Source organism: Terrapene carolina, unplaced genomic scaffold, assembly GCF_002925995.2.
Source record: "Terrapene carolina triunguis isolate 2854851 unplaced genomic scaffold, T_m_triunguis-2.0 Scaffold97, whole genome shotgun sequence".
Taxonomy (NCBI): domain Eukaryota; kingdom Metazoa; phylum Chordata; order Testudines; family Emydidae; genus Terrapene; species Terrapene triunguis.
In genome coordinates this window covers 7,532,019-7,542,936 of record NW_020664448.1, presented here as the reverse complement: position 1 = coordinate 7,542,936, position 10,918 = coordinate 7,532,019, and the positions used below count along the sequence as shown (strand labels likewise).

At 40.4% G+C, this 10,918-nt stretch overlaps 1 pseudogene; it reads left to right on the top strand.

Annotated features, from left to right (window-relative positions):
* The first annotated feature begins 5,241 nt into the window (after positions 1-5,241).
* LOC112108217 lies at positions 5,242-6,146 on the top strand (annotated as a pseudogene).
* The last annotated feature ends 4,772 nt before the right edge of the window (positions 6,147-10,918 follow it).

The following is a 10,918-nucleotide window of genomic DNA, read 5'->3' as shown; positions in this document are numbered from 1 at the left end:
GGGGGATTTGATAGCTGCTTTCAACTATCTGAAAGGGGGTTCCAAAGAGGATGGATCTAGATTGTTCTCAGTGGTACCAGATGACCAAACAAGGAGTAATGGTCTCAAGTTGCAGTGTGGGAGGTCTAGGTTGGATATTAGGAAAAACTTTTTCACTAGGAGGGTGGTGAAGCAGTGGAATGGGTTACCTAGGGAGGTGGTGGAATCTCCATCCTTGGAGCTTTTTAAGGTCAGGCTTGACAAAGCCCTGGCTGGGATGATTTAGTTGGAGATAGGTTCTGCTTTGAGCAGGAGTTTGGACTAGATGGCCTTCTGAGGTCCCTTCCAGCCCTGATATTCTATGATGATGTTGACTCCACTTCTAATAATTACTCTAATCGTTTTAGTGATTGAAATAATTGTCGGGATTGTGGGAAATCTGTTTATTGCAGTGATTAATTGTACTGACTGAATCAAAAGGAGGAAGCTGTCCCCCTGTGACATAATCCTTGTCTCTCTGAGTTTGAGATTTCTCTTGTATGTGAGGATGATATCGTACATCCACTCTCTCTCTTGTCTCCAGAGAGAGAGAAAATAAATAAAGTGCTAACTTTCCTATGGATGTATTTAACCACTGCCAGTCTCTGGTTTGCCACATGGCTCATTGTCTTTTACCTTGTGAAGACTGCCAACTTCTCCCAACCACTCTTCCTGCAAATGAAGCTGAGAATCTCTGGGATGGTTCCGTGACTGCTTGTGGGGTCAGTGCTGGTCTCCTCTGTCACCTCGCTTCCTTACATCTCGGTTTATCATAGCCATTATCACTGCAAATCAATATGAAATCTATCAGAGAGCATCACTCTTGGAGACATTAATGGGGTTGTGACAGAACTCCATATCCAGATTTTATATTTGTTGGGGTTTTTGTTTTCCCCTTATTATATTTTTGGTGTCATCCATCATACTGACAATCTGCCTGAGAAGACACACCAGGCAGATGAGAGGTAATGCCTCCAGCTTCATGGATCACAGGACAGATGCTCATGTAAATGTCATTCAAGCACTGCTCTCCCTCCTTGTCCTCTGTTTCTGGTTTTGAATCTGTGGTCCTGATTGCCTATCTGTCTAGCTGGCAGCCTCTGGACACCTTCATTCTCTTTATTACTGGTTACAGGATATTCTTCAGTACACTCCATTATCTTGATTCTAATGAATTCCAGACGGAAACTGGCATCAGTGAGGAATTGTCACTGTACAAAGTGCTACCTGAGAGAAGGGACCTCTTTAACCATATCAGAAGATCCCAGATGTAGATCACCCCCTGTAAGAGACGGTTGGAGTCAATACTTGTTTCTCTACACTGCTTTCCCACCTCCATCCTACTGCTGAATAAATAAATATTTTACTGGAGTAGCTACTATGGCCCCTGTGCCCTTGGAATACCTATGAGATAGAAAAGAAATCTGAAATTCTCTAATAATCACAAGCGGAGTCCACCATCACAAGAGGAATCCATTACAGCTTGCAGTTCTAGCCCAATGGGGGTCCTGTCCATGACTAGCGTTCCGAGGTCCTATAGTACTACAAACAGTTAATAATAGGGCTATAGACTAGTTGCTTACAGATAGCCATCCTTATTGTTAACAAGAGTCTCAGATTGTTACTTGAAGGACCAGTGGGAATGAATTGGAAGGAGGCTACACACCCTGATGTTCGGGGGAGGTTAGGTGGCAAACTATGGACTTGGCATATTGCTGGAACAATCTTCCATGCTCCTTACATCTGTGGCAATTCTGATGGGCTTGAATTGGAGAAGAGTGGTACATGGACTGTTGAGAGATGGTGGGGAAGCAAACCTGCATGCTTTATTGAATGTGGTATCAAATACCATTACTTCGCAGCAGGATCGAACAACAAAATAAAGTTTAGAATAATATGAAACCCAGCTAGGACAAGATATAACTGGCCTTTTACATGCACGCTGTAAACTCTCCGGGGTGAGGGGTTAGCTGAAAGTAATAGCGAGGACAGAGATTTTTCACTCTGCAAATTGTCATTGAAATCTATAACAACATTGGAAATTGAGCTGGGTGTGCATGCATTTTGATGATAAATCCATGTCTGAGGCTTAAGAAGTTGATTTAAGTTGTTTAAAGTTACTCTCCCATACAGTAATTTATTTTATACTTTTAATGGCTTATTATTATTTGTAGGTTGATTGCCTAGGTTGTGAATGTGATGTAAGTAGATATAGACAGGCGGACTTTTTAATGGTTTTCCTTAAAATTTCCCTCTTATTTGAATTGATTGAGTGAATTATGATCATGTCAAAGTACATGCCAGTCCAGTGATAACATATTGCTTGCTGTAAGCAGCTCTGAACTAGTTCTATGCAGCCTTCTAGACTGGATATTCAAATACAAGTTTTCATACTTTGCCACTACTAGTTTGTTTAATATTGTTCATACAAAGATATAATTTTAAAAAGTTGCCATGTGTCATTGAGTGACTTAGTATTCAATTAAATGTTTAATGTATGTGACAAGTTGAAATATACGTATACTGTGTGTAAGAAATAATGTGCATATGACTGGAAGCCAATTGATCTAGATCTAGTCGGCATTCTAGTTTGTTGTCTTGCTTTGTTTTACAAAATTGAGTATCATTTGCCATATTTTGTCGAGAAGGAAGTTGTGGTCCATGTTAACATTAGTTTCCACCTTTAATTTTTTTAAATTAATTTTTAATTTAATTAATGGAGATATCCTATCTCCTAGAACTGGAAGGGACCCTGAAAGGTCATCGACTCCAGCCCCCTGCCTTCACTAGCAGGACCAAGTACTTGGAAAATATGGCTAATGCTACTTAACCTCCTTTATAAAATACCTCAGGGTGAAAAGCATTGTATGAAATGCTAAATACATTGATTTGCTTTTAGCTTTTTCTTACACTCATTTTGAAGGAGCTTTAGATTTTTTTTTTTTAAATATTTGGGCACTCACATATGATGCTATTATATAAACATTCAAATTGTCTCCCAACTGATTTTTTGGAAGTGTATTGAACTATTGCGCTGCAGAGTGTAATATCACAGTATAAAAAACGAGCCTCTAGTGTTTTCGATTGCTCAGATATAACCTCCAAAATATAAATTGATTGTAACTAGGTACATCTGCACTGCAGCTGGAGGGGTCATTTCTGGCTTGGGTAGACACACACACACTAGGTTTGATTGAGCTAGTGGGCTAAAATATCGAAGTGTAACCCTGGTGGCACAGGCTTGCTGGCTAAGTATGGACCTAGGGTCTTGGGAAGGATTATACTCCGGTGGCTAGCCCAGGCTGCTGTCTGCACTGCCACAGGTTCACAGCTCTATTTAGCCTCACTAGCTTGATCAAAGCTAGCATGAATATGTCTATCTGACCTGGAAATTAAACCTCCAACTCCAGCGTTTACTTGTCCTAGTGTTGTCTGCAGAAACAATACCGCTGAGGAAGGTGTTAATTGCTTGTTTACATCACAATCGAATTTTAACTATAAAGTCTATTTGTGTTAATCTAGATTAACTATTTCATTGCTGGCCATGTTAGCAGAAACATTAAGTTAGGATGTAATGGCAATATTTGCACATGGGGCTGCAGAGTAGTTAGTGGCTGGCTGGGTTTCCAGGCTTCAGAACTGAGGAATTTTAAACTTTCTCTTCCTCCTATTTAAAGTCACCTCCACCTTGCCAAAAACAATGGACAGAAGAGTTGTATCACCACCACCCAATGACTTAGTGCCAAAGAACTTCCCATCCCTTTCTATGTGCCAAATACCTCAACTATCCCCTACCCACCCACCAAAAGCTCTAGTCCCATCCCCTCATTTATTTCTATAATGCATGGAAGGAATTTAACATCAACATTAGTGAACACAAGGGGATACCATATTGGATTGAACTAGATGGGACTGGGGGTGGGGAAATGAGGGGAGATTACTCCATAAATCCATGATTCTTGCCACATCAGTTATGTGTAATGCATTGCATAGGCTAATATGCCCTGGCCTATTGCAAAATGCTGCACACATATACCTCACAACGGAAACACTGTCCTCACTGCAGCACCAAGCCAAAATAGACATGTGGAGGCAAAGGGAGAGCAGTCTTCCTCTCTCCAAAATACAGAGCAACTCCACAGAGGCTGTTCCAGATTTTGGACAGGTGAAGATTCCGTATGTGATATGATTTCCCCGCACAAGGCCAAGGACTGGAGAATTCACATGGTGGTAGAGCCCCTGGCCGGCCCCTGCTCTGTCCTCTTTGTAGTACTCTGCAGATATCCTCCACTACTGAAGCCTTCATGGCTTTTACAATGGCTTGGTGATAATTGTTAGGCATTCAGGGTGGTAGAAATGGACAGAAAATAGATATATTAGAAAGGTATATACATTAAAATGTGATAGATGAAATACGTTTTCTCTCTTCAACTTTTCCTTTGTTCCACTTACTGTATTATATTTAATTTCTTTCAGTGTATTTTTTTGCCAAATTAAACTTTCTGTTTTCTTATTACAATGGTGTGAACAAAACTTGCTGAGAACTTTTCAGAGACACAGATCACCAGCTACCCTACTTGAAAGCAATGAGAGCTGTGGGCACTCAGCCACTTAAAAATCAGGCCAGGGACTTTTCTGTTTCATATTCTACTTCTGCTTAGTTATTCCTCCCTTTCAGCTTCCCCCCCCCCCAACTATATGCAACTCTTCATCTTATCCCCAAAGTTAGCTCTTTTCTTTCCCAGCTGTTCCCCATGGATCTCTAATTTTTTTTTTCCCAAGTTGGGATGAGGGAGCATCCTTCTCTCTCTCTCCCCCCCCCCCCCATCTCTGCCCTTGCACATCCTCCACATTCATAGACTTTTTCCAACATTTCCGCTCTCCCACAGGATAAGGTACGTTCAGAACCATAGCCACAGAGGTCTCACCTCTCACTCTAAGCAGGAATATAAATGGTAGGGTAAACCATGGTGAGTAGCAGCTGACCATCTATCCACCAACCTGTGGAAGAAAATATGTAACTACCAGATGTGTGAGTAGGATGTGGATTCCAGAATTAAACCATTCTGAGATTTGCATCCCAAATATCTGCACTGGCAAAATGCTTCCCATGGTCACTTTCAGATCACAGTTAAAAGGCAGGCAGGCCGTGCATACAGCTAGCTGAATACCATCTGATCCCAGGGGAAATTTCTTCTGGAACTCCGCAAGAGGCAGGCAGTGATGACTGAGAGTAGAAAAATGTTGCCTCTGTTTAGCATTCCAGTAATTATAATAATAATTTTGGTCATTGGAGGGTTTGTTGGAAATGGATTTATTGCAGTCATTAATTGCCTTGACTGGATCAAAAGTAGAAAAATCTCTTCCGCTGATCTGATCCTGATCCCTCTGAGCACATCAAGATTTGTGTTCCTGGGGATGTTAACAGTGTATATCCACAGTCTCTACTTTCCAGATATACCCAAACTGGCTCCTCTGTATACAGCATCTTGTTCTGCATGAAGATCATCAGTTTCACCCAACCTCTCTTACTGCGAATGAAGCAGAGAATCTATGGGATGGTTCCATGGCTGCTCCTGGGGTCGGTGCTGGTTTCTTCTGTCACCTCTATCACATTGTTGTGGACTCTGCGTGCAATTCAGCCCTGCAACTCAACAGGGGATCATCCAGAGAACAACTCTGTGGCAGATATTCATTTGCATAGCCCAGATCTCTTTTTTTTTTTTTTTCTTTTTCTTTTCTGTACATTGCAGGGAGTTTCTTTCCTCTTACAATATCTCTGGTGTCTTCAATCCTATTTAATTACTTGTCTATGGGGTCACACCAAGAAGATGCAACAAAATATAGCCAGCTTCAGGGATCCCAAGACAGGTGCTCATATAGATGCCATTAAAGCATTGATCTCTTTCCTTATCCTCTATGTTTCCAGTTTTGCTGCTCAAATTCTATTATTACTCCTTAACAAGGTAGATAACTACATCTGGACTTTTGAAATCTGTGCGGTAATGGTTGTTGCATATCCTTCGGTACATTCCATTATCTTGATTTTAATTAATTCCAAACTAAATGAGGCATCAGTGAGGATTCTCCAGTGTACAAAGTGCCATCTGAGAAAAGAGACTTCTTAAACCGTATCACGAGACCCCAGAGGGATGCCATCCCTCCTGAAATAGAACTGGAATCAAGCCTGACCCCCCTTTTCTCAAAATTTATTCTCTTTTTCACCCTATCCCTCAATTAAAAATGACTCCCCTCTCTTAAGTATTAGTATGACTGGCACTCTTTACAACCTCAGAATATTGGCAGAGATTCAAATTTTATTTCCATCACTTTTCTCCATAAGCGCATCACCAGAGGAATCCATTTGAATTGGTCATCCAGGTGGGGACAAATCATCTCTATAATCACGAAGAAGAGTCTCTGACCTTGTGGTTTCTAAAGACCAGTGGGAATAAATTGAAAGGAAGCCAAACATGAACATTCTGGGCATCTTAAGTGACAAACCCTGGACAGGATGCAGCGTGGGCACCGTCTTCCAGTTTTGTGGTTTTGAATCGGACAGTAAAAGTATATGCACAGCTGGAGGTAGGGGGAGAAAAGCACAGTCAAAACTTACACAGGGATCAGTGAATCTGGCATCAAACATCATCTCATTGCTCCAAGACCTGAGACCAAAGAAAGATTAGATCTGGAGGAAACATGCCTGTATTCGTACGTAACTGGCTCAGGATGTGTTTCCCAGCTTGATGATTCAGCTAAAAATAATACAAAGGAGAAAACTAGGCATGTGAAAATAGGCAGTTGGATTGTGTTTGTAGATTATAACCTGAACAGAGTTTGTATGCATTAAGGCTCTGATATGCATTTAGCAATTTGGGGATTTAAATAGCTGATTCAAATTCACCCTCTTGTGCAAAGATATATTTTATAATAGCTTGCTTTTTAGACGTTTATTGCCAAGATGATGAATATGGTGTAGATAGATATAGGCACAAAGACTGACTTTCACGGTTGCTTTAGGAAATTCCTCTCTGCATTGAATTGTCAGTGTTCTAATCTAGTCCCTGCACATGTGATTTGATAACTGATTGCTTGTTGTGAGCAGTCATGAGCTATTTCTAGTACTGCAGCCTTCTATATTGTACATTCATATGCAGTTTCACATACTCTACAGCCACTAGAGCTGGTGTAAAACTTTTGATCAAATACATAATTCAACAAATGTTCCTATGGGTCATCAAATAATGTGCTGAATTGTTCAATTTTTAAGGTATTGGCCCAGCTCCAGTTTTCTCACACTATATGTTCTGTGTACAGGAGTGTGGTTGGGTACAGGATTGTAAGTCTGCAGGGTCCCAATCCTGGAATTGACTGGCAGCATGGATTAGGGTAAACCACTTGCTCTTGTTGTGTCTGTTTCCATCTGTAAAAATGGAGTTAATTATATTTACCCCTATTTGTAAAATGCTTCTAGATCAACAGCCAAAAATTGCTTTATAAATGGTAAGTATATCAGTTTGCTTTGATTATGTTTTTTTCTTTGTTTTTCACTGGTTTTGTTGAATGAACTTTTATAGGTAAATAAACATTTATTCAATATAATGAATGTGTAAATGACCACATAGTTGCTTTTTGGTGGGTAAGGTGGGAAATTCATTGCATAATTTTCTGCAGACTCTAGGTTCATATTTTTTTAAATGATGAAGTTTGCAATATTTAGAGTTGCAAAGTCAACTTGCAAAATGTTAGCTGAATATGAAATGATATGGTGATATCTGCCCCAAAGTACAAAAATAATAGCTCTGAGATGAGTCAAGTCCTCTCTCTCTCTCATTTTGTTAGTCTTATCTCTGAAATCTACTACTAATAAATAATAAGTGTTTTACTGCTGATCAACTTAGTAGAAAAAATGTGTATGTGATTTTCAATCAATGCTGGATGTAATAGCAGGTATTGGTACAGGTGTACTGGGGAAACTAGTTGCTGTCAATATCTCTTAGGTTGGTAAATGTGGAAAGAAAAACCTTCACTTCAGTTTTTAAGTTCTCTACACTTTTGGTGGGGGGAAAGTTTGGGGGTGCAGTGCTCTGTAAGTCAGAGTTCCCACCACTAAATCTATGAGCAGTGTATCCCAAACTTGGGACGCTGCTTGTGTAGGGAAAGCCCCTGGCGGGCTGGGCCGGTTTGTTTACCTGCCGCGTCCACAGGTCCGGCTGATCGCGGCTCCCATTGGCCGTGGTTCGCCACTCCAGGCCAATGGGAGCCATCTTTCTCTTGCTCCTAATGCAGTTAAAGAAACTTTTCTTATTGCCTTTTATATCCCTTGCTAGGTGTAACTAATTTTGTGCCTTACTCTTTCTAATCGTGTCCCTGTATGCTTGTGCTGTTCTTTTGTATTTCTCTTTAACAAGTTGTCCATGTTTCCACTCTTTATAGGATTCTTTTTTTTGATTTTCAGGTCATTAAAGATCTCCTGATGGAGCTGTATTGGCCTCTGACTATTCTTCCTAGCATTCCTTCACATCAAGAGAGTTTGCAGTTGTGCTTTTAATACTGTCTCCTTGAGAAGTCCCCAGCTCTCCTGAACTCCTTTTTCCCTTAGATTTTCCTTCCATAGGACCTTACCTACCTATTCTCTGAGTTCGTTAAAGCTTGCTTTTTTGAAGTCTATTGTCCTTATTCTGCTGTTCTCACTACTTCCTTTCCTTAGAATTATGATCACTTTCACCCAAATTGCCTTCCACCTTCAGAATCAAGTCTAAAATGGCTGTCCCCCTGGTTACTTCTTCCATTTTCTGAAACAAAAAGTTGCCCCCAGTACATTCCAAAAACTGAATGGAAATTGTGTTTTGCCGTATTAATTTTCCAACATGTCTGGTAGTTAAAGTCCTCTATTATTACCAGGTCTTGTGTTTTGGATATTTCTTTTGTTTGTTCTACAAATTCCTCATCTACCTCCTTTTTATTTTTATCCGGAGACTTTCAGCTGGTCTTCCTCTTATCTACCTCTGGACCTCAGAGCAAATGTATATAGTCTTAATATATAATGCAAACTTCATCCCTTTTGATTCTGCCTGTCCTTCCTTTCAGTCATGATACTTATTTCACTAAGTCTCTGTGTCACCACTTAAGTCATAGTTTGGCTTATGCACTAATATTTCAAGTTCTTTCTGTTTATTTCCACATATTCTTTGCATTTGTGGATCGATATCTAAGATGTTTAGCAGATTCCTGCTTTCATTCACCTTTCTCTTCCCATTGAGATCTTTCCTTTGTCCTTCCTGGAAATATTCTATTTATTTCCTGCACATGCTGCCTCAACTTTCTTTTCTCGGTTGGTTTAAAATAATTTCTTTGGGTGGCTGTAATCCAATAAACTATAACATGCTAAGGGGTATTTGGTTCATTTCTATATCTGGTTTATCCTGGTCAGCAGACATAGGAAAACTCCTCAGTGGTTTGGCCAACTTTTTTTTGCCTCAAAGTTTCAAACAGAACTTGTTGAGACCTCTTTTATTTGCAGCACCAACTGGGAGCGAGACCTAGCACAAATGGGAAACTTCTATAGGGACTTCGCAAGTATGGCAAATGTGGTGAATCTGAGTGGGAAGATGTTGACTATAGATGAGCTGTAATTGGAATTTCCATCCCACAGGGAATTTCCCATTTAAAAAAAAATGTTCCAGTTAGGAAGGAGAGGTCAGAAATGCAATCGTTCCTAGGGAATGGAAATTGTCAAGAAATAATGCTTCCACCTCCCCAAACTCCTCGACTCTGCAGTAGCCTTCCAAGTTGGCTGCCCAAGAGCCTGGGGCTCTGGTTTTGTGGCAGACTGCCTGGCTTCCATTGAAATCAACACATTCCTGCAGACCATTTCTGTGTCAGCACATCACCATTTTCCAGTGGAGAAAAGTTCTGTTGGAAAATTTCTGACTAGCTCTAATGCATTGCCGGGGACGTCTCTGAAATGGATCAAGTTTTCCTGCAACATCAATTGTCCAGGGTAGAATATCAATTGGCTAGTGTAGAAAATATTCATCTGCCTTTTGTCTAAGAGCAGGAAGAAATTTGAAAATGATATACCTGAAAATGTTTTTGGTTGTTCCTGGGGATGCAAATCTTGGAAGCATTTCATTATTGAGTTGACATGCTACTCAATGGTATCTAAAAATTTTTTTCACACTACTTCTTATAGATGCCCAGCTGTATTTAACCTGTTCTATCTAGAGAAAGTGATTGGGTGACCATCTATATTCCAGGAAGGGGACAAAGGGTGCTCCCATACAGTGGGAGAAGAAAAATGATTGGGGAGTGAATAAAGGTAGGTATTAGAGTAGTAAGATGGATAGGGAAGCCTTCCCTCCTTTACTCTTCACATTTTGGGAAAATAAAGAATTAACAAGCCTAAATAGGACAGAGAAAATGACAATATATATAGTGGACCTCAGCTATAAAAGTGGCAACACCGAGGATAAGGAAAAAGATCAGAGCTTTTATGGCCTATATATGAGCACCTGCAGTAAGAGTCATGAAGCTGGCTGCACTTTTGTTACAGCCACCAGGTGTACCAAAAAGAGGTAATTAACATTATGGATGCCTCCAAAAATATCACAAGAGAAAAGGAAGAGGCCATATCATACACAGAAGAAAGATGTGGAAATCTGAGATGCCCCAGTTAATATCTGCTGCCCTGCTTTCTCTGTTGAGTTCAATAGGTAAATTCTGTAACTAACCCAGACAAAAGGGAGAGAGGTGACAGAGGGAACAGCACTAAAACCAGGAGCACAAGGAAACCATCCTCGCAATTCTCAGCTTCAGTTGCAGGAAAACTAGCTAAGTGAAACTGACTATCTTCATATACCTGGAGACGCTGAGTCAGTGGTGAACCAGAGACCATCAG